The 24016-nt window shown below is 36.6% G+C and overlaps 1 pseudogene; it reads right to left on the bottom strand.

Annotated features, from left to right (window-relative positions):
• LOC128506404 (complement C3-like) overlaps window positions 1–20613 on the bottom strand; it is a 70253-nt pseudogene extending 49640 nt beyond the window's left edge.
• Between the last annotated feature and the right edge of the window lie 3403 nt (window positions 20614–24016).

Here is a 24016-nt window from a genome sequence, read left to right as displayed (position 1 = left end):
TTAAGTAACATGTTAAGTAAAGCAAGTTATTTGCTTTATTTAGCATTATTTGCTAAATATTTGCTAATATTATTATTTGCTTATTTAGCATTCTATTCAGTTATGATGGATTTATGTGCAAGCCAGAGAACATTTGAGTTTAAAGTTCAAACTAAAGTTTACTTCTACATGTTTTGATTAAAATGTAAATTGGATTGAAATAATAGTTTTTTTTTTCAAATTCTCTTGGCATAAATCAAATTTCCAGTTTTGGTTTGAATTTAACAATTAAAATCAATAATCACAATTAAGTATTTGTGTTCTTATTTTAAGATAATCTAGTGTGACAACTTACCTGCCGATGGGGCAAATTGTCACAAGTGCACATTCTCCATTCAACAGTCTACAACTCCGTAATGAGATAATATGAAAATGTAATGAATGCATCATATGTGCCCGAGACTTCCTTCTTTCATTTGGTGAAACATTTATTACGTTGTGATGTATGGTGCTCAGTAAAAGTTGGTCATTGTGAAAAGTGTGACAACTTACCCCGCTCTCCCCTACCTAAAGATTCAATTTAAAAATTGGTTGTGTATGTAACAACCTCAGCAAAAAACATTTTTTCTTTTGTCTGTTTCCAGGGGTAGCTCAGTGGTTAAGGCAATGGACTACAGTTCGGAAGATCCCAGGTTCAAACCCCACAACCACCAAGTTGCCACTGTTGGGCCCTTAAGCAAGTCCCTTAAACCTCAACTGCTCAGATGGGTTATGAGATAAAAATGTAGTGCCCCTAGATAAGGGTGTCTGCCAAATGCCTAAATGTAAATGTTCCAAGCATTTAGCATCTTCAGTATACTAATCACTGTCATGATTCATGTCCTCTATGCCCATTTTTTTTCACACTGTCACACTCCCCATGTGCTTATATTTATCCTAGCCCATCGTGTGTCCTTTCCCATGCCCCCATTTCCGCCCGTCTGCACACCGGATTCTCATTTCTCCACTGATTACTCCAACATTTAAGCACGCACTGTGATTATTGAGTGTTTTTGGTTAGATTCTCTCGTGTTTTGTTTCATTGCCTTTATGTTGCCAAGTTTGTTTTGTTTTCTGGTTATCTCATTTCTTGCCTCTCAATTTGGATTATCACTTCACTATTTGATTTCCTGGCTTTGAACTTGCTCTTCCTTGTTTTGGCCACAAGTTTAATTCATCTTTTTTTGGATAGTTGCTTTGCTGATTGATTTCCCGGTTACAGATCTAACACTTCCTCTTTTGACTATGGTTCTCATTTTGAGATTTGGCTTTGACGCTACACTGACTCCCCCATGTTTGACCCTCGTTTCGGCATTCCAACCATGCTTCTGTTTAATGTTTAATCTTTATCTGTGCTTGGATTCACCTTGTTCTACTTAGCATTGTGACAGAATAATCCAGCCAGCGACATGAATCCAGCAGATGTTGACCGCATGAGATCGGCGCTGGAGAGTCAAGGTGCCCTTTTCGGATCTCACCATCAAGAGCTGTCAAACGCGTACACCTCCATTTGCCGTAAATAAATAAATAAATTAATAATAAAAATCTCCAAACGTGGCCTTCGAGTGGCGCAGTGGTAAAGCGCTCGCCCTATCATCCGGAGATCGCTGGTTCGAACCCCGGGTGATGCTGTTTTCCTCTCACAGCCGGAGGCACAGAGAGAGCTGATTGGCCGAGCTCTCTCAGGGGGGAGGGATGAGAGGTACTTGTGCTCCCACATTAGTCACGGCTCTACAGCCAATCAGGGGCGTCTGTGAGCTCGCGCACACGGAAGGAGCGGCTAGCGCTTTCCTCCGAGTGTGTTACTCCGCCCCTAACGGTGCGTGAGCGAGCAGTTCGAAAAGATGCGGTCGGCTCGCGTCACGTGGTTCGGAGGAAACACGGGATAGCTTTCGTCCTCCCGACTGAGTGGTTGTAGTAGCCTTGATGTGTGTGGGAGCCTCCTAGCGACGGGGAGTAATTGGCCACGACTAGATTGGGGAGAAAATCGGGGAAAAAAAGAATTGGACAGGACTAAATTTATAAAAAAAAAAAAAAAAAAATTCTCCAAACGCTTAAAGTTAGACGACAGGTTTCTGTCGGGTGGCCGGAAAAGGATCCTCAATGATGGCCCCTCCCCTTCTTGGGGACCTCCATGATGAGTTAACTCTTTCATGGAATAAGCCATATTCATCCCGTGTTTTTGTGCTATTGACATTGATTTGTTTGAATGCCGTTGATGCAAAAAGTGTGGTTTTATATGATGATGCCCCAGATTGATGAAACACTTGCGGGCTATCTTTCTTCCGGGAGCTCATCCTCCCTGAAAAAATCCACACTCTCCATCTAGCCATGTAGACTTACATCTTCGTTGGTGGGAAAAGCTTTTTCAAGCAGTAGGTCAGGCTGGTGCTGCCCTGCACACAATGGCTTTGCAGGCATACCAGGCTGACATACTGAGAGATCTGAGCACTGGCGGGTCTGTCGATGACGCGGCATTTGCGGAGCTATGCTGAACCACAGATTTATTTCTCTGTGCCAGCCTAAGAAGGATTCAGACTCAACGCCACGAAAAGTGTTTTCTTTCCTGCTCAAGTATGACATATTATGCGTGTCACATGGGATATGACTGCAATGCAGGCACAGCTGTCTCCTGCGCATGTCGAATCCATTCTCAATATCCTAAAAGAGATCAAGGTAGGCCAGAAAGTAACTTTTTATACATTAGAGACTGTTAGGTCTCATGGCAGCTGTATCCACGGTGATACCCTTGGACCTTCTGCACATGGGACCGCTTAAGTTGTGGAGACCCAGGGGATTTCATCCAAAGGCCAATCCCCAGAGGAAATGGGGGTTATGCGCCAAGAGCTTCGTACCCTTTCTATGTGGTTCACACCCTGGTCTTTGACACTGCGTCGGCTTCCCCTTGCACCAAGTGTGTGATGCGGCAGGTTGGTCCTCTCTGCACACATTTGTCAGATTAGAGTTGGATGTCCATGCAATGCTAGCATCCCAGAATTATGTCTGAGCCCTTTGGGAGACTGTGCGCACACTACACAACACTGGGCGTTGGTATTCTTGTTTCCATAGCGTTTTTATGCATCATCAAGTGTAGCTTTTGAAAGGGAACGTCTCGGGTCACTTTGCTGTAACCCTGTTCCCTGAAAAAGCGAGAATGAGATGTTCACTCCAATGCCGCATTGAATGCGTGACTGGATGTCCTTTCAGACAAAATTGACCTGAGGATGTTTCCGGTTCATGCCTATTCATAACCTCCAGGTGCACCTAATCAAATGAAATCACCTGACTGAGATTATATCTGCCAAAATTTTTGGTGTGTTTGACACACATGCTTCAACAACCAGTCGCGCAAAGTGCATTCCTATAGCATTTTTATGCAGCATCTCGTTCCCACTTTTTCAGGGAACAAGGTTACAGCAAAGTAACCCGAGACGTTCTCATTTGGCCTATGATTTTCACCATGGCCATTGAGTTTTGGACACTTGCTATCTTAAGTGTGTGGAACAATCAGGCATTATGTGACGGGTTCTTTGAGGGCCTGTCAGAGACACTTTAGGATGAGTTAGTCACTTGGGAGTTCCTTCCTCGCTCCAAGAGCTCATGGATCTGGCTGGCTGGGTGAATTCTCATCTCCGACTTTAGAGGTCAGTCATGATATAAATGCTTACGGCTCCCTCACCAAGAACAGGTGACCAGGAGAAACCTATGCATCTGGATAGGACCTACATCTCACCAGAGGAGCAATGGCGCTGCCGAGTGAAGGGTGCCTGCTTCTACTGTGGGCCATCTCCCCAAGAGCTGTCCAATAAAGAGAAGGATGCTTTGAGTTCAGGGTGTCGTCCCTCTAGGGGACGACACCCATACCAATGCCAGCTACTTCCCGTCTTCCTCAACCATGGACAGAGGACCCACCTGGTGCAGGCACCGATTGACTCAAGTTCGGACTGCAAATTAATTAATTCAGCCTCAGCTAAGGCCTTGGGAATCCCCGCACTGCCATTGGAGACCAATTTCAACTCCTTGTCACCCGTGGACCAGTACATCACCCCTTGCAGCAGGGATTATTCATTCTTTCTCCTCTCCAGCCGGGACCGGGTTCTACTTTGCGGGAAAAAAAGATGGTTCTCTTCATCCCTGTATAAATTATAGGGGCCTGAACGACATCACCTTGAAGAACCGGTACCCTAGTCCGCTAATGGCTACTGCTGTAAAACTATTTAGCCAAGCTATTTACCTACCACTTCATCCGCATTTGAGAGGCTGATTAGTGGAAGATGGCCTTCAACAGCCCTACAGGACACTATGAATACCTAGTGGTCCTGTTTGGCCAATTCCCTCACTGTCTTCCAGGCTCTCATTAACGACCTACTCAGGGACTTTCTCAACTCTTCAGTGTTTGTCTATTTGGACAACATCCTAATCTTTTCTCAAGACCCGGAGGAACTCGGACACCACATTTGCCAAGTACTACAGAGACCTGTCACGACAATTTATCATTGAGGTCGACACCTTCAGTAGGGGTAGAGGGAGCCCTGTCCCAGAGATTCACGAATGATAATAAGCTAAACCCCTGCTCATTTATCACTTTCCGTGACACTTGATGAGTTGAACTATGGCACCGGTGATCAAGAGCTTTTAGCCATCAAGCTTGCCCTAGAGGAGTCGAGACACTGGTTAGAGGGCACGGAGGTCCCATTCTTTATCTGTACTGATCACTAGAATCTAGAATACCTCCAGAGCACCAAGGGGCTCAACTCTCACCAGGCTTGGTGCTCTTCATTACCATGTTCAACTTTACCCTTTCGTACTGCCCAGGATCCAGGCAGTTTACAATTCAGCAAGCCTTGTCTCATGAACCTGGGCTTGTAAAATTCCTCCTAACTGCCTCTTTGTTCCCTGACTCTATGCTCTCAGGTGCTGGAATAGGCACATTCCAAACTCCAGCAATATGTTTGCATTTGCCAACTTTAAAGGAAGACTTCTCCAGCTTTGTGGCTGCATATGACATTTGAAAGGCATAAGCACACCAATACAGCCCCAGCAGGTCTCCTCAGTCTATTAGCCCTCCCACACTGCCCTTGGTCCGACATCGCACTGAACTTCGCCACAGGGCTACCATCTTCTAATGGTCACATTTGCATCATGACCATGATAGATCAATTCTCCAAGGAAGCCCACTTTTCCCTCTGCCAAAACTCCCATCTGCCAAAGATACTGCAGAAATCAAGACATGGTTGATCAGAAGAATGATCACCCATGTCTTCAAGCTCCATGGTCTCCCAAAGGACATTGTCTCAGACTGGGGTCCGCAGTTAACCTTTCAATGTGATTGGGGCCACTCCCAGCCTGTCCTCAGAGCCTGTCCCCTAGTCAAATGTTTAGACCGAGAGAAAGAAACAGGCTGACCAGTCTGTCACACTTCCAGTGCTGTTTAGGGCATCAGCCACCATTCTTCCTGTCCCAGGAAGAGGGGGTCAACGTCCCGTCTGCCCTAGTCTTTATCCAATGCTGCAAAAAGACCCGGCTGCAAGCAAGGAAAACACACTTACAGTAAATGTCGACTGCAGGCGTTCTCAGGCTCCCAAGTACAGAGTGGGAGAGAGAGTCATGCTTGCCACCAGAGATATGCCTTTAAAGACAACCTCCTGCAAGATGCACTTGCATCTTGCTCACTCATGTTACTCAGGATCATGTTATTTCTCTAGTGCCTACAATGCAACAATATCTATTGAATGAAAAAAACTGCTCAGTATTAATTGAAATAAATTACTTAATTTATATATATTTTTGTCCCCTCTACTACTGTTTGTAAAACATGCTGCTGTGATGCAATAATTTTTCTTACGGTATCAAAATCTATCTATGTATCTATGTATCTATGTATCTATGTATCTATCTATAATAATAATAATGATGATGATGATAATAATAATAATAATAATAATAATAATAATAATAATAATAATAAAAATAATAATAATAAACTAACCGTTCCAATACAAGTGTCCTTTACGTCAACCCAGATGGAGTCAGCAACAACCTCTGAATTTCCTACATGGTAATATGCCAATATTCGAAATGAAGGAAGCATGTCCTTGGTTATAGAAAATTGTACTGCCATCACTGGATTATCACCTCTCTTCAGCTTAGAGGTACTCACAATTTGTCCCTTACTTAGGATCTAAGACATTCAGGTGATAATACATGTAGTATAATGTAACCATAAAGACAAGATAATGTACATTATTTTAACCAAATGCAAGTGTTCATTTGTGAAAATATAAAATTAAACTACATTAAACTATATACCATATAACTTATTTCATGATTTGTCTGTGAAGTCTGTATATTCATTGTGACAGAGAATTGTTTTTCAATCATCAGCTCTTCAGTAGGTAAGCCAATGTGCAGGTAATTTTTAGAGCCAAGTATAGAAGCATAAGCAGTTGCTGTTAATGAGTTTTCCGCTTGGGCTTCCTTTCTTTTTTGTAGTTTCTCATCATTCGTCTTTACCTTTGGGGGAATAATAATAATAATAATGATAATAATAATAATTTATACTTTAAATGCAAGCCCCCCCCCCCCCCCCAAAAAAAAAAAAAAAAAAAAAGTTTCATTATAAATGTACCATACACTGACAATTCATGAATGTCAACAGGTTGAGATGAAAATAAATAAAAGTGCAGAGTCAAGAAGTGAAACTTACTGTGATCTTAAGAATGGTTTCTGTTTGCTTTGTGTTCACAGTGAACATGGCCATGCCATTCTCCATAGTCTTTCCTTCTTGAGAAGAGTTTGGTTTATCGCTTTCAGTCAACAACAATTCCAGCTTTTTTGCTGGTGTCTCATCAGGATTCACTACATAAACCTGGGACACAGAGGACAACCCACAGGTATTTTTGCTACATGACAATATTATATGTATTTAAATGAACACTGGAGCCTGTAAATTCAACTAAAACACATTATCCAGTCCAGGGAAACTGGGAGTCGTAATCTTGTACACACTGTTTGTACATTGTTTAATGATTGTGGTCCATTTTTATGTCACTGGCATCTAGTGGTCAGAGCACATTTTGACATTGGTAACTTGCAAAAAATAAAGAAGATAAAATTGCTTCCCTGCTTGCGCACTAGCTGATTAGTGGTATGGCCGTGGGTTTCACATAGGCGTTAAAGGTATTTAATAAAGATGGTTTTTGGCCTTGTTTGCTATGAAATATAATCCTGTCGGTGCGCCCGATTTAGTATCTACAATGAACTAAGGTACTATGAAAAAATGCAAGCGCCCTCTCCCTACATTTTAGTTCCTTGACAGCATAAAATGTAAAACATGCAATTTCTTCAACTATTTATTTAAAATAACAATGGCAAATTTGTGTTGATTTTAGATATTTAATGTAAAATGTGAAAAACAGCTGGATCTAGATCTGACTTGATCTATTTTGTACCATTAAGTTAAAAGGCATTCCAGGTTTGAAATATTTAGGAGTTCTGGTGAAGTGGATGGTGTAAGGTGATGTCACTATATGAATACCCCTCCGCTCAGCTTCCACCATTTCACTGCCTGAAAAACACACAGATATAATAAATATTATGAGATGTTAAAAAATGAAATTGCTTCACCCTGTGTGAAAGCCAGGTGTCAGTGTCACTCTGTTTATGTTAGGTTTTAACCAAAAAAATTTTAGTGTGTGCCAACACCAACTGCTATTCTATTCAAAAACTGTGCTTTACTAAAATGTGTTTATTACATCACTTTTGCTTTTAATACAGAACTCACATTTTGTCTAGTAGTCTAACACATTAGCAAATCTAGTTGTTAAAATTGTATTACACTTTTCCCTGCAAAATGCTACAAATCTATCAAACTGTGATTATTATTATTATTTTTTTTTTTTGGAGGTCTTAACATGCTCAGAAAGTATTGAAAAGGTGCTTGGGGCCGCTGTTGCTTGTAACTGTATATCTTATCTTTGTACCTCTATACCAAATTGGCTCTGTATCTGTGTTATTCTGTTTATGGCTAAAATGAGCTACAAAGCTAAAAGCTTCTAACAGAAGGCTGAATGCCAAATTACTCTCCAATCCCTGATCAAGGGCACCACTTTGTGTGTGGGACAAGTGGATTGTACACCCTACATAGCGCACTAGCTTTCCATATAACAATTTTTTTTTTTTTCAGATTCAACCCCCAAAACCTGGAAGCTAACTGACATTCTAATAAGTTTCTCAGGACTGTCCACCTCTTCCATGGTTTATTTTTCTCACTTTTTGGCTCCATATTACCAGTCAGAATTTGAAAGTACTTTTATCCCTGTTAATTACACTAACTGTTTTACACTACACTTACACAATTAGTTACCTTTATCAGTTTCAGAACAACATGTGTTGGGTGGAACAAACTATTTACTCAATAAACAAATCATATACTGCTGATAATAACGGTGTTGGGGAACTGTTAACCAGCTTACATGATAACCAGCACAACAGTGTGAGATATTGTGTAATATTGCCTAATTATTTTATTTTGTTTTAGTTTATTTTTCATGAAGCCATTGTCAAATTTGATTATATGTATATTTTTTTCTCTAATTAAATTTATTTGATTATTTACTTTTATTAAAAAAAGTTAAATATCTTCTAACCATGGTCTTTTGTTAATATTTGCCAAGTTTCTACAAACATAACCTGAACTTACATGCAGGTGGTCACCGGGTCTTATAGCTTCCCTGATAATTTTACATCTAGCTTAATATCTTAGTTCTTGATATTATCCAGTTTATTGATGATGATGATGATGATGATGATAATGATATCCCTTCACAGTGTTTAATGGTAGAAATGTTTTGTAATGCATACTGCTTCTTGATTGATATTACTGTACAGTGAGTTCCTTTACATGCTGTGCAAGCTTTTTGTAATCAATTTCTTTTTTTTTACCAAAAAAAACAATTTTAACACTTTTTACCTGTTATCTGTTATGTAATATCATCTTATATATCAGAAAATTTAAGGATACAGATTCATCTCTGACATTTTGACCTTCCATAAATGGTTCAGATACTTAAAGAAAACTTTAAAAATACAGCTCAGTCACAAACAAGTGCATCGTTATAAATTAGAGATTTGTAGATGTACTTGTCAGAGTGCATGATTCAAATGTCAGAGCCTAATCATCTAAATTTAGACACAAAAATAAAAAGGAGAAGACAAGTGGAACACAATATATTCTCTACTTACCACTTTCAGTAAGCACACTAACAGCTATGTAAAGTGTTTGCCCAATGATTTCTTTGATGTCTGGAAAAGTTTGACATATCTGTTCTCTTTTTAATTCTGCTGTACCTTCTCCTTTGGTGATCTACAGAGTTTAGGTAAAAAAAAAAAAAAAAAAAAACTACTTAAATACTGTATTATATTAATTTCACTTACTGCAGAAATTAATTAGCAGAAATGAAATATCCACCCTGAAAATGTGTTGTTTGTTGCTTTAGATTCATTATTGCTTATTTACTAAACATAAGTATATCTCAAATATATGGAGTAACAGTCAGGATTCACTGTTAACTTTTATTCTTATTTAATCTTTACTTGTGATATTCAGTTTCACTATAATATTGCAAATCCATTGTAGTAAGAGTGGAAAGACCTGACTGAAATTAACAGAATGCAATGCATCCATGTGGCACAGTCATGCTGAGTTACTGCAGAGATTACGAATTAGCTCATGGGCATGATTGCATTAAACGTAGAGCTTAGAAGGGTGAGGAAATAAGCAAGCTGGACAAAACAAAGGACCTCATCGCTGCTGCCCTGTTCTGTTAGAAAAGAGAGATAAAGCAAGTATAAAATCTCCCTGCACTACTATCAGTAGGTAGTGGACACCAACATAGATTAAATTTCTGTAACCATTAAGCAATGTAATTAGACCAACAAAACTAGATTAATTAATTAGACTTACATCAACTCTGTTCAGGGAGCTCTGGATGCTTCTTTTTTCAGTTCCATTGAACACACCGAACACAACAAACGCACTACCTTCAACAGTTTCACCAAACAAATACCTTAAAAGAAATGAAGAGTAGAAAAGTCAGCAATAAATACAGTACATCACAAATGTGTTGTATGAACTGAGCAAATAAGTAACAATTTGTAGCAAAGAAGTGCTACAAAGCCAAATACAAAGGTGCTGCACAATCATAAATGAATTCTCACTTTGCCTTTATGTAGACAGAAAACTTTTCATCATCAGCATAGAAAAAAGATTTCTCAGGTGTCAAATTCACTTCAAAACTGGGAAGTCCTAGAAAGTAGATACAAATGTATACAAAATAAATCCTCATAATGATCAAAACATCTAATTATAATTTTGAACAAAACAACCATGCCTCTTCTGTCACATGGGATAAAAAGAAAACTGAATTATTATCATTTATAATAATAATAATAATAATAATAATAATAATAATAATAATAATAATAATAATTTATAAATAGTCTTACATTTTAATGAATAAATAAATCAGAAGTACACTCTAAAAAATGCTGGGTTGTTTCTGTAAACACATCGTTGGGTGGTTTATGCTGGGTCAAAATTCCGGGTTAATCCGGTACTTTAAACACATTGTTGGGTTGCTCTATGTTGGGTCAAGTGAGATGTAGTGGGTCATTTACAAATGAACACCTGGTTAGGTTATTTTGACTCAACAAGTGGTTTATTATTAAAAAGTATAATTCTAAGAATTGTTTAGGCGAGAATGTATGTGTATACAGCTCAAAACCTCCATTGGTTATTAAAGATAGTGTCTATTTAAAAAATTGCCCCAACAATTTCTGAGATTTGAGCAGGCAATCTTGTGGTGCTCTGTGCTCATGTGCTAAACCTAACATGCCCAACACAGCCTCACCTCGGCAAAAACTTCTGAAAACTACCACCTGCTGTAATGTCTCTGCAGTGGTTAAAACAGGGGATTTATTTCATTTTGTGTATTTTTAACAGGCAATCTTTGGTATAATATGGTTATGGTATAACATATTGCAGCTATTTCCACCATCACACTTTGATATGGGGTTGTGGGGAGTTCATGTTTTTATATTCCGTACCAATAGTCGACTATACTGTCTTTTTCAGCACACACAAATATAAAAAACTAAATTTACTAAATGTAATCTTAAATTTAATTTTAGGTAAACTACTACTGTAAGTAATCCTAAATTGTTTGTGGAAAGTCTGTTGGCATATTTTATAATTTTTTATAGTTCTCAGAAGGAGAGATTGGGGTTTGTTTAATGACAGTCTTAATATGTCCTCTGTTTCTGTCTGATTCAGGATAATTCTGGGGAAAACACCCAGTTTATTCTAATACAAACAAACAGCAGTTGGTTTATTCAAACTTTCTGGATTCTTCACTTATAGGCAGTACACTTGGTTCAGCCTGGGAAATGAAGTTTAACTCAAACAAAACTACAAACATAAGAAACACAACGAAAACCAGTCTTTGGGGTTTACCCTTACAACACTCAGTATTTTATAGTAAGTTAATTATAATTTTTACCTTTTTTTTTTGTAATTTGTGATAGGAGCAAGCATATTTGATTGTATAAATTAAATACTTTGTTATGGGGGTTTAGGGTTATTGTGTTTTCTCATTCTCTTTTTTTACCATTTAAAAATGCTTTATAGTTGAAAATGAGCTATATTGCTTTCTTTTAAAATACAAATATAAGATACAATAGTACATTATGTTGTGTATTTATATGAGAAAACAAATTTCTCATAAAATCCATATGTAGCTGTATGTCATTCACAAAAATGCTTGACTCAAATGTCAGTTATATTGCAATATTTAGTGACAGTGTGTAATCCACAGGTGGACTAACATTGCGTAATATCTTTAAAATAAGGAGATGACTGGAGCATTGTTCCATGTTTTGTGCATTGGGGATGAGACAAGAGAGACCTGACAGACCTGTTGTTGGAGGCAATGCCATTAAGATAACTCTTTGGTGGAGGCTGTTGATGTTTTTTAATTTATTATTTTTGTCTTTGATGTTAACTACACAAAGCAGTGCCTTTTCACCTAGGATTTTCCAGCATACTGCAGATCAGATTGGTAGACACGAGTCCTCATCTGTTACATTTTTGAGACCAACAATTTTTTGTTGGCATTATAAGATTTGTGCACATATAAAAGTCGAAAACTTTTATATAAGAAGTGTTTAAACATTGTATTAAGAGCAAAAAATAAATATAATTAAAATCAGATTTACAGGGGCCTCTTGGTTTATATGGTTTTGTCTAACATTTTTGTTAAAATTTAGTTATTCGCATTTTCTTATTCTGTGACAGTTTACATTATGTGAAGTTGTGTACATTATGGGACTTTTTTTAAAAACAAAATGGTTTTATCTACCAAATCAAATGGAATGTGTCAACCCAGCAAAAGTTAATTTTACATACTGGTTGGGTCAAATAAAATAACCCAGCACTTGAGTAAAATTTGACCCAGCTAGAGTGTCAGTTTTACCTACTGGTTGGGTCAAATGAACAACCCAGAATTCTAATGGTACAACTCAGCAATTGGGTCAAAACAACCCAGCGCCTGTTTTGTCCAATAGCGACCCAGCAGCTGGGTTATGTTTGGGTTGTTTTTTAACCCAGCAGTTTTTTAGATTGTAGTATTTCTATTAACATAATAGTTATTTGCATTCTACTCATTAAACTACTTACTGTATTCTTTGACCTCAAAGTCTGCTGTGAAATTCTTATTAGGATTTTCCTTAAAACTTGCTGCGATTTTCCAGATTCCATTGCTTAGAAAAAAAAATGAAAGAAAAGGGTGGTTGTTAAATGTGTGCTTATTAATTCACTTTAATCAAAAAACATTTTCAGAAACTAAACAAACTGCAGAAATTGCAAAACCAACCTGATTGGATTTCCTAGTTTAAACTGAAAACCTACTATTCCCTTTTTTATGGTAAGCTGTTTTTGCTCAACAACTATTCCTTCCGGAGTCTGCAGACATGAAAGTATAAAAATATTGATTCATCTTTATGTTATCAGGGTTTGATTCCTAATAAGTTTTTCTTATGCTTAATTCATGCATTAAGATCCAAAAAAAATTCTATAAACTTACTATTATTTTTACAACCACAGTATTGTCCACAGGCTTTATTTTGGAGTTCACAGCAAATATTCTGTATTTTACTAGAGAAAATTCACAAAAATATAACCATGAACAAAAAAAAACACCCAGGTTAAAATATATTATACTGTGTGTGGATATTTCCATTAGTTTATTGCAAAGATAGTATCATGTTTGCCCCCTTATTACTTAAATAGTTGAATCTGTCTCCAGTTTGAAGTGGTCTAAAGTGTTTGCTTTGTATTAATTAAAATACTAAGGGACTAGAGTGTCTAAAATCCGATTTTGTTTCTGTTTCTGTTCTATAGTGTTATTTTTATTGGTCTTTGCTAAAATTGGACTTATTCACTTGTAGTGTTGTGCTTTATGGGGTTCCTGGAGTCTATCCATGCCCATTAAGAGGCAGAGAAAAAATTAGATTTCTGATGTTGAGATTCACCCCGCTACTAGTACAGCTGTCTCACTAAGGGCTTTTCAGGGTGGTTCAATCCTCCATGCAGGATTCACACCTGAAGATTTTACTGTGGACCAATATTGATCTGACTGAGTAGAATAATTTGTGGTAGCAGCTAATGTGAGTACTTCGGATGACTCTGTTAAACTCAAATTGATGTCCTGAACTTTTTAAAAATGGATATGACTAGCAGTGTGTGACAGAGAGTCCCTAAATATAGGCATATAACAACTTTTATCACTCCTCAGGATTTGTTTGAGTTTAATGTGCTGAGTTTGCTCTACTGTATGTAATATCTATGCAAATTCCAAAGTTTCATGGATATGATTTTTACTGAATTACTGAACCACTTGTTTGGTTTCCCCTAATGGCATCATTGTGTTTGGGTACACATTTGAGGAATATTTTTCATGCTTAGATACAGTGTTAGTTAATTGTACAAACCTAGAATAGCTCTTACCATTGACAGGCCCATACAACCCCATACTAGCTATCCTATAACACCTATTACTACACTAAAGTATCCCTATAACAACACATCCGTCATCAGCACAAAAATCTTTTTGAAAATTTCGGTTATGGTTTAAGTAATTATTCAAAGACAAAAATAAAATAACACTTACCAGTACTTTCTGGAGTATATATTGTCTTATCAGTCTGAACAAATAAATGCCCTGACTGAAATGAGACCATAACAATTTTCTCCAGGACAGTGTTTCCAGGAAAGTTTGCTGTCAGATAAACATATTGCTGTTCATCAGAGTCCACATTAAAAACGTTTTCAATAAAAGGAATCTACAATACAAAATGCACAAAAGATTTGATTATTTGTTGAGTACAGAATTTTTACTGATCTTAAATGATTAGCTGTAATAAGTTAAACTACTGCTACTTTAAATGTTACTTAATACTTATCATAATGATATAGTTAATTTGTTTTTTAGATTCATTTGGCCAACATGACAGTTTCTCTAGGTTATTTTAATTTTTATTTATTTACGTTTATTTAACCAGGCAAGACAGATTGAGGACAAGGTTTCTTATTTACAACTATGGCCTGGCAGAGGCTGAGCCTTTTAGGGGAAATAGGGGAAATGATAAAAATAAAACATATTAAGAAATATAAACGAAGAAAAATAAAAGCAAAAACAATAAACAGAAATTTTGAAATTTAGTTAGAAATTTTTCTCTACAAAAACAAAACGGAACAAAAACAAACAAAAAACAACTTATCACTGAAGTAAAAACAGTTTCCATTATTGGCAAACAAGTAGCCAGTATGCATAATCTTTTTGCAGCATTTTCAACATCTTATCATGAAACATTAGTATACATACAGTATGCAGAACATAGAGATTAGGAATTATATATTGTTTATTATCTTATATAAATGAACAAAATACACATTCCATCATATAATTTGATGAAAGGTATAATTTAGTATTTAGTTCTCACCTATGTGTATAATTAGATTATGTATTCTCTATGCATTTTTAAGTATTCGTTAAACGGTAAGGCAAAAAATGCCAAAGCTTACGTGGTTTTGCTCCAGACTAATAACTAGTATACTTGATGTTTGCTATTTTGTAACAACTTATTTTGTACTTAGTGTATTTATGTTGTAATTAATTTTCTACACTATAACATATTTTTGAAACACATTACATTAGTAATTAAAAGGCAAATTTCATTAATTACTTCAACAGGTTAAATTTGTACAAGGTTAGAAAAAAAAAACATTACCATAGTTTATTTGTGCTCAACAAAATGTCAGATTGTCTTACAAACACACCAACTAAAATTGAAACTGTTGTGTGAACAAAGACAGACATTAATATTAGAATATACAATACAGTATTGGTTTAAAGTTGGTGTGTTGATTTTAGTTGTTACACAGAGACTGAAAACAGCCCCAGTGAAAAAAATAAACACGTTAGTACATTAAAAATATATACAAATCTTCTATAGTACATTGCAAATATACTAACAAAAAGGCATACCATCAGTTAATATATAAAAAATATACTAACCCTATGCTTTTACCAAATTTTGGAATTAAACTTTAAACATACTTAAAATATTAAATACTTAAATATACTTAAATATATTATAGGAAAATATACCTTAAGTAAAAGGTTGGTCTAATTTCCAAAGTACACTTATTTAAACTTTGTTTTTCAATTTACTTTTGGTATATATATTTTTTAAATATGCTCAAAATAATCATTGTAGAAATGTACAGAAAGTATACATTAGAATACAAATTTTATTATATGGTAGTCTCGGTATATTTTCAGGTAAATTTAAATGTACTAATTCAAATGTACTTATTAATGCTCTTATTTAACTACTACTACTACCATAAGTGGTGCACTTATATTTAAGTGCACCACTCTTTCGTGCGCGTGCACATGTAGACTCATTTTTGCACACTAAAAATCACTTTTGCGCATTCAAGATAATTTATGTGTTTACACTCTCTCTCTTCTGTGTGCTCACTATCATAAAGCTACACTTGAATGAACTGCAGCAGCGAGCAACTCTGCAACTATTCCAGCCAACCAGAGACTAGAAACACCAGACAATCAGAAACTGGAGGCGGGCAGATTCGGACTGTCTGTCTAATGTGTTAATGCTAAGTCTCATGTACTTTGCTTCTAGTATAATGCTCTGTAGCTCTCATCCTGTTTTCAGTCTCTGTGTAATAGCTAGAATCAACACACCAGATTTAAACTAATACTATGACTCACCGTTATATTAACAAGTGCTTGATAATTGTTCTTAGAGTCCAGTGTGAGAGGATAATTGCCAAGGTCTGTATGTTTACTAGGGAAATTCATTACTCTAACATAGACTTTGATAGAGTCTGTTCCATCATAGTCCTGTGCTTCCACAAGCACCTGCTCTTCTGATCCCACTCGCAGGATCTGGGGAGCTGACATGATGTACCTGAAAGTGCAGAATTAAAATAATGTTAAAAGATAAACGTTGTGGATTTGAGCTCAGGGTCTGATATAATGCTTTTAAATGGTACTAAACTACCACATCACTCTACCAACCTCCCAACCTGAAGCTCCCCAAATCCATAAAATCAACATATTTGGAGCTTTGTGCATAGACCATTGTTAATAGAGTAAAGACCAATGGTCCAGACACATTCTGTAGATCCTCTTCCCACAAATAAAATGAACATTTAATAATTACTTTGTGTAACTATAGCTGTTCATCACAGGAATGTGACATCACAGGATTTTTTCTTTTATTATATTTGATTTAAACAACATTGGACTTGTTGCTGTTCACTGTTCTCTGATCTGCTATCTTCCCTCCTACAGAACCAAGATTCCCCAGATATCAGTCATAAAACTCCCTGGTTGCACTGTGGGAAAACTCAAAATCTGTATGAATTAATATAAGAAATATTTTATAATCTGCAGAAAAATTCCCAATGGTTAATTTAATAATAATTTGCTGACTGTAGACTTACAAAATCCTAAAAGATCCTAAAAAGACAGTGCATTGTATTCAACAAATGCACCAAACTCTCACCACAACTAATGAGCAAGAGTAAACTAAGAAAAATAATAATAAGAAGAACACTGATACAGTACAGGCAGCTCACATTCGCATGTTTCTGTGCACAGCTTGGCTTTACCTCACTTTCATGATGGATTTTTTTTCTCTATCATGTGCGCTTATGCAAGCACACACACACACAGTGTTTAATTGTTTTTACACCTGTCGTCATGTGATAAATAAATTAATTGAGACCCAAGTGTAGGGGAGTGAAAAATCCCACCTCAATCCATATCAGATTTCTGTGCCAACTAGCCATAACTTGTGCCGAGTGGGACAGCATAAAACAGACTCAGCACAATTATGAATCCTATACAAAAGTCATGTAGATCATACCTAGCTTAAATTGTCACACATTCTAATATTACATTTGACCGCCTTTTGTTTATGACACAACATTTAGGGTTACAACATTTCAAAAAGCTTATACAATGTCACCACATTTACAGTGGAACCTCGGATTGCGAGGAACCCGGTTACGGACGTTCCGCAAGACAAGCAAAAAGTTTTAATACAATTTGACTTAAAAAATTAGCAAGTCTTGGTGGCACCCGTGCGCTTCTTGTTTTGATGCCGAGCGACACATGATCACAACTAAGCAAATAGTTTTTCTCTTTGGCGCTGCGGATTGTGGGTAATCATCTTTTAGTGTGCGTCTCTCACTGGTATAATCAACATGTGTAGTGTTTACTATAACACTGTGACCACACGTTATTTTGTGTTTTTGTGTGTGTGTGTAAAAGTCCTACTTGCACGCGCGCATGTACTGTTTATTAAAAAAAGGGGCACATGTGCAAAGCAAAAGCAAGTGTCATTAGACAGGTTAAAGATCCATACTCCCTATCACTTAGCCTGCACTGTGTGTGGACATGCGTTATTAGACACTGTGCCCCTTCCCTCGTTCTCTCCCCTTCATATAGTATACACTCACACACACTCACACACACTCACACACACTCACACACACTCACACACTTTATTGGAAACACTGATCTGTCATGATTCTTTTCAAAGTGCAGGTTAATTTGTAAATTTTTACTTTGCAGCAGTGATTCCGTGTGTGTGTGTGTGTGTGTGTGTGAAAGTCGTCCCACACAATAGTCCTTCCCCCTGTCAAATAAAAGAGGAGGAAGGGTTACCGTGTAAGACGAGAGGAGTTAGAGGGGTGGGACAATAGAATAAACTGTGTGGGTGCCAATAATGTCAAACATTTATCTGTTAATTCTTTAAGAGCACTGCTGCTTTTTGTTGAAAACTGGCAGACATTAAAATGTTAAAAATACTTTCTGACGCAATGACTTCAATCAATATTGGGGTCACAGTGTTAATGTGCCTGAGAACTCAGCGCTCAACTGCACGCATGAAGTTTTCCAGAGCACATCGGCAGAAGTAGAGGAATGATTATGAATGCGTCGGGGGAAAAACAGCAAAGAGACTGACTCTGGCCATTTTAATAATTCATTGATAAATTAGTGATTTCTTTGTTTTTGGCTGTAGCGACGAGGGTGATCATGTCATGTTGTTATGTCCGCAGCAGTGGATGCGCCTATATTCATGTTATACTGTATATGAATTACATCATTTGACATTTGTTTTTCATTAGTTTATGTAAAAGCAGACATTTCGCTTTTTATAAGTATATATTTTTCCTGCCTGTAAGACAAGTAACAAGCCTGTTTGTTTTCAATATTATGTCATCATTGTGAGTGCATTTAAATAAGAGTCTTATAATGGTTATGTATCTTATATAGTTTTTGCACATAATTCTGACAATGAATGTGGCACACCCATTTTTTTCTGGCATACACTCTGTTCTGGCATACACCGTCTGTTTTCTGGCTACTGTGTTAACATTTACTTTGCTTAAATTCGAGGCAAATAAACAATTACAATTTAATTAAAATTCTAAATTTGTCTTGTAATTTTCTGTAATCATTAATCCTTGAGAGAATAAAATATTCTATAGTTATAGCACCACTTTGCAGTAAAGCCAGCAAACGCACACCCCTTACAGTATGCTGGTAAAATTGTTATTCTGGTTGAGTACCATCTGTATGTCTTGTGATATGGTTGTTTAAGAAATGTGAAACCACTCACTGCATCAGTTAGAGTTAATTAACTTGTTGCAGCTGAAACATTAATCACTGCAGTCATTATATAGTGGAAAGCCCTAAACTGTTTGTTAGTTAAATCCAGTTGGAGACTTCTATTTATTTATTTATTTATTTATTTATTTATTTTTAACCAAGCAGTGTATTTGCTTTAGAAAATGTAGACATAAGCCACGGTATCACTGCAAGGCCTAAGATCCTAACTGTGGCAATCCTGCGGGTGTATACGAAATCTGCAGGAGATGTTACCATGGCCCAAATTAGTGCTTATTAACGTGTCTTCTTTTTCTTTTTTCTTTTCCAGGCTCTCTTAAACTGTGACCTAAGCATGTGTATGTGTTTAAGAACGTCAGCTTTGAAATACTGAGCCAAGAACATTCAAAGTAGTTTCACCAACATCAATAACATTACTGGATGTTCACAAGTGGGCAACGTGAGTTTTCCCGAAGTTCAACATAAGAAATCTACAGAGTGCTCTGTGTCATTGGCATTTTGCCTATGAGTAGGCAAGTTTAGAACAAGGGTATCAAAAGGTTCAAATGTACTTGTTGTCCCTTTAAAGTTCAAGCTATAATAATATTACACTGACATTGGAGACTCTTCCTATTTTTTCATTTATAAGGTTATTAAATTATATACTATTAAATTTAATGTTTTTACAAGTTAGTCCACACTTTCTGATCAATCAGAATCCAGACTTTAAATTGCTGTCATAAAAAATGATCATTTACTGCTGAATGTATAAAATTCACATTTTCCAAAAGGTAAAAAAGTGTCATATTTGCTGTGAGTTGGAGTACTTACATTGGAACACATTGTGTAACCAGGGGAAAAGACAGAAACACCGCCACAAGCCACATCACGTCCGCATGCATCATACCTGCTGGTCCTGGATCAGCTCGGTCTGAGGAGGTGTGTGTTAGCTAGATGCAGCACTCTGACTTTTTGGAAGCATCTGTCCTCTCTTTAAAAATGATTGGCCCATCTTCTCTTTAGTTAAATATCACAGTGGTCAATGCACCACAGTACTTTGAACAGTGATGAAACACACACACACACACACACACACACACACACACACACACACACACACACACACACACACACACAGAACAACAATATTTGTAAAAGAGTTACCCCTATTTCTTTCAGCACACCCCTCTCCTCCCCCCTTTTGTACATACACCTTTACAGTTGATGACATGGGGGATCAAGGCTGTTCCAGCAGTTTGAGGTTCCCGTAAGTTACACATTTAGAGATTAAGCTAGTTAATAATTAAACATCCGAGAAATGTGTCTGTGTTCAATGTTGTCTTTATAAATTTTTGGGTGTATTTTTTTTTTTTTTTTTAAACAAAGCTACAAGTATATAAATTATAAACTATAAATTACATTATAATAAATGTAGAAATATGTTTTCAGAGTGGTTTACAAAAATATTTTTATCTTCACTAACTTTGCAGTGTACAGTAAATGGTGTTATACAATATGCATTTAGTGAAAGGAAGTTTCTAAATTCTCACAATAATTGCAGTGTGTAATTGTATTTTATAAATCACAATATTGTAAATAGCAATATAACAAGAACAAAAACAACAGCAACAACAACAATAATAATAATAATAATAATAGCATTTTGTTTTATTCCTGTAACTTTCCTTAACTAAATTTATTTTATTTTTTTTACTCATCTTGAGTAAGCACCTTATCCTAGCCACTGTCATATATCTTGTTGCCAGCTAAACCATATATCTCTTTGCTAGGTTTAATGAATAAAGAAATGTTACATATAGACCAACCCTTATGCAAAGAAAATATATTTCTCTATATTGTAGCGTTTTACCGCCGGAAAGGATGTTGGAGAGACGAGTGAGCTTAATTGCTGCCCAATGCAATGGCTGGGAGTACTTTATTTTGTACGCAGCATGTATAGCATGAGCAGCACATTCACACGAGAACCTACATCCTGTTTAGGTTCAGCACGTCACACACTCTTCCCCAACAGGGTGAACACATAGAAACCCCCGCAAGGCATCCTGGTCGTCAGCCGCCGCCCCGCCCACGCCACAATATATTAACTATCAATATATTAATTGATCAACTAGGGACACCTGAGTGTACTGTATAATAATATAACTGGTGGTTGGATTTATTTTAAAATAAAGCTAGATTTCAAAATACAATATTTATCTATTACAAAACAATTTTCTAAGTTTATTCATCACTATATTCACCTATCTTTATTGTACACATGGTTGATTAAAAGAGAAACTTCCTTGGGTACTTTATTTTTGCAACTCTCAAGCAGAATGTTTAAATAGTTTGCACATTACAGTGTAAAATATATCTGCAGTGGTGTATATCAGCAAAGCAAGGATTTGTGAGTGCTTATTAACAAGAGCCGTTGTTATTTTTTATCATTATTCCTGTCCTGTCCTGTCCTGTCCTGTCCTGTCCTGTCCTACTCCATTCTATTTTACCATCTTTCTCCACATACAGTACCCCTCCTCCTTATTAGACACATCCGTCCATTAAATCAGGTTGTGGTCCTGGTAAGTTACACATTTTAGGGACTGATCTGTTCAATAATTAAAGATTTGAAAAAATATGTCTGTGTCAGTTTTGTCTTCAGAAATTTTTTTTTTTTTTTACATAGCCACAGGTACCTATTACATTATAATAAGTGATTTATTATTTTTTTTTCAGGTTTGAAGGTTTTACAGAAAGGTATTTTATAATAAAAAAAACTTTGCAGTTAACAGTTAAGGATGACAGTTTATGGCTGTTTATAATAGGCATTTAGTGAAAAGAAGTTTCTACTTTGTCGCATTTAATTGCACTGTGTATTTTTATTTTATAAATCACAATATTGTGAGCTCAATATCTGACTAACTCAATAGCTAAACCATAAATGTAATTAGAAATTATAGTTAAGTATAATTAAAGTAAAATGTTTGTGGGTTTTGTAATTTTTTAATAAAATGTTTCATGACGGCTGTATTAGGCCTTTATACAAAACAGCGGACACACACTGAGACACACACGTGATCTGTGCTTCCTTACAAGTAAATAGTTGGGTAATTACAGACTACATTCCCTGAACTGTTTCACTTCTTGCTCTTGTTAGGCCGCTCCAGATTTTCAAAGGTTATATTCATTCAATTATACAGCGAAAGATCAACTGATTTGCAAGAACTCTGATTAAGTAACCCATTAACCTTACAAATACAAATATTTGTAATCATTAAAATGTAAATTTTACACTGTAAAAACTCCAACTAGATGAATATTGAATTAATTACTATTGTATTGTTGACCCAACTTTTTACAATGGAATTTGTTAAAACAACAGGTAACATTGTATACTTGAAAACTGATTGAATGAACTACACACCGGGGTGTGTTTAGGATCATTGCCATGCTAAAAGACCCAGCCACATTTCATCTTCAATGCGCTTGCTGATGGAAGGAGGTTTTCACTCAAAATCTCACAATACACAGCCCCATTCATTTTTCCTTTACACGGATTAGTCATCCTGGTCCCTTTGCTGAAAAACTGGCTCAAAGCATGATGTTTCCACCACCATGCTTCACAGTAGGTATGGTGTTCTTTGGATGCAACTCTGCATTCTTTCTCCTCCAAACACGACCAGTTGAGTTTTTACCAAAAGGTCTATTTTGGTTTCATCTGACCATATGACTTTCTCTCAATCCTCTTCTGGGTCATTCAAATGCTCTCTAGCAAACTTTAGACGGGCCTGGACAGGTACCGGCTTAAGCCGGGGGACACGTCTGACACTGCAGGATTTGAGTCCCTGGCGGCGCAGTGTGTTACTGATGGTAGCCCGTGTAACTTTTTTTCCAGCTCTCTGCAGATCATTCACTATTTGCCCCCTGGTGTCCTTTGACAGCTCTTTGGTCTTGGCCATAGTGGAGTTTGAAGTGTGACTGTTTGAGGTTGTGGACAGGTGTCTTTTATACTGATAACGAGTTCAAACAGATGCCATTAATAAAGGTAACGAGTGGAGGACAGAGGAGCCTCTTAAAGTTACAGGTCTGTGAGAGCTAGAAATCTTGTTTGTTTGTAGATGACCAAATACTTATTTTATCAAAGAATTTACCAATTAATTCAATAAAAATCCTACAATGAGATTTTCAGATTTTTTTTTTCGTATTCTGATGAATGTTTTTCGTATAATGAAAATTACAGGCCTCTCTCGCCTTTTTAAGTGGGATAACTTGCACAATTGGTGGCTGACTAAATAGTTTTTTGCTCCACTGTAAATGCAGAATAGGTGGACATGGTCCATAGTCGGCATAGCAGGCTGAGACATTATATTTTGTCATAGTTTATCTCTAATAGCTGTGAAGCATACTTTGTTTGTTTTGCAATGGTGGTTAATAGTGTGTGTGTGGATTATACTTCTTTTGTTTTTGGGTGTGGTGCATAGTTAGCACATTACTGGACTGCTTTTTTTGCAGCCATTGCTGAACAGTGGTTTAGTTACTGTATATTTAAGTGATTAGCTGGATATATACACCATCCCATCACTGTATAGAAATGCCACCCTGGAAGTTTGTAACTCAAAATGTTCATAAGTCGGGGACTTACTGTAAACAATTTCATTGTATGGGGGTAACATGTTGCTTTACTGTGCATATGACAATAACATTTTAAACCTATGCTGCTTCTGATGATTATTATTAAT

Source organism: Clarias gariepinus, chromosome 18 (assembly GCF_024256425.1).
Source record: "Clarias gariepinus isolate MV-2021 ecotype Netherlands chromosome 18, CGAR_prim_01v2, whole genome shotgun sequence".
Classification (NCBI taxonomy): domain Eukaryota; kingdom Metazoa; phylum Chordata; class Actinopteri; order Siluriformes; family Clariidae; genus Clarias; species Clarias gariepinus.
The sequence above is the reverse complement of the archived record's forward strand: the minus strand, read 5'-3'. Positions and strand labels throughout refer to the sequence as shown.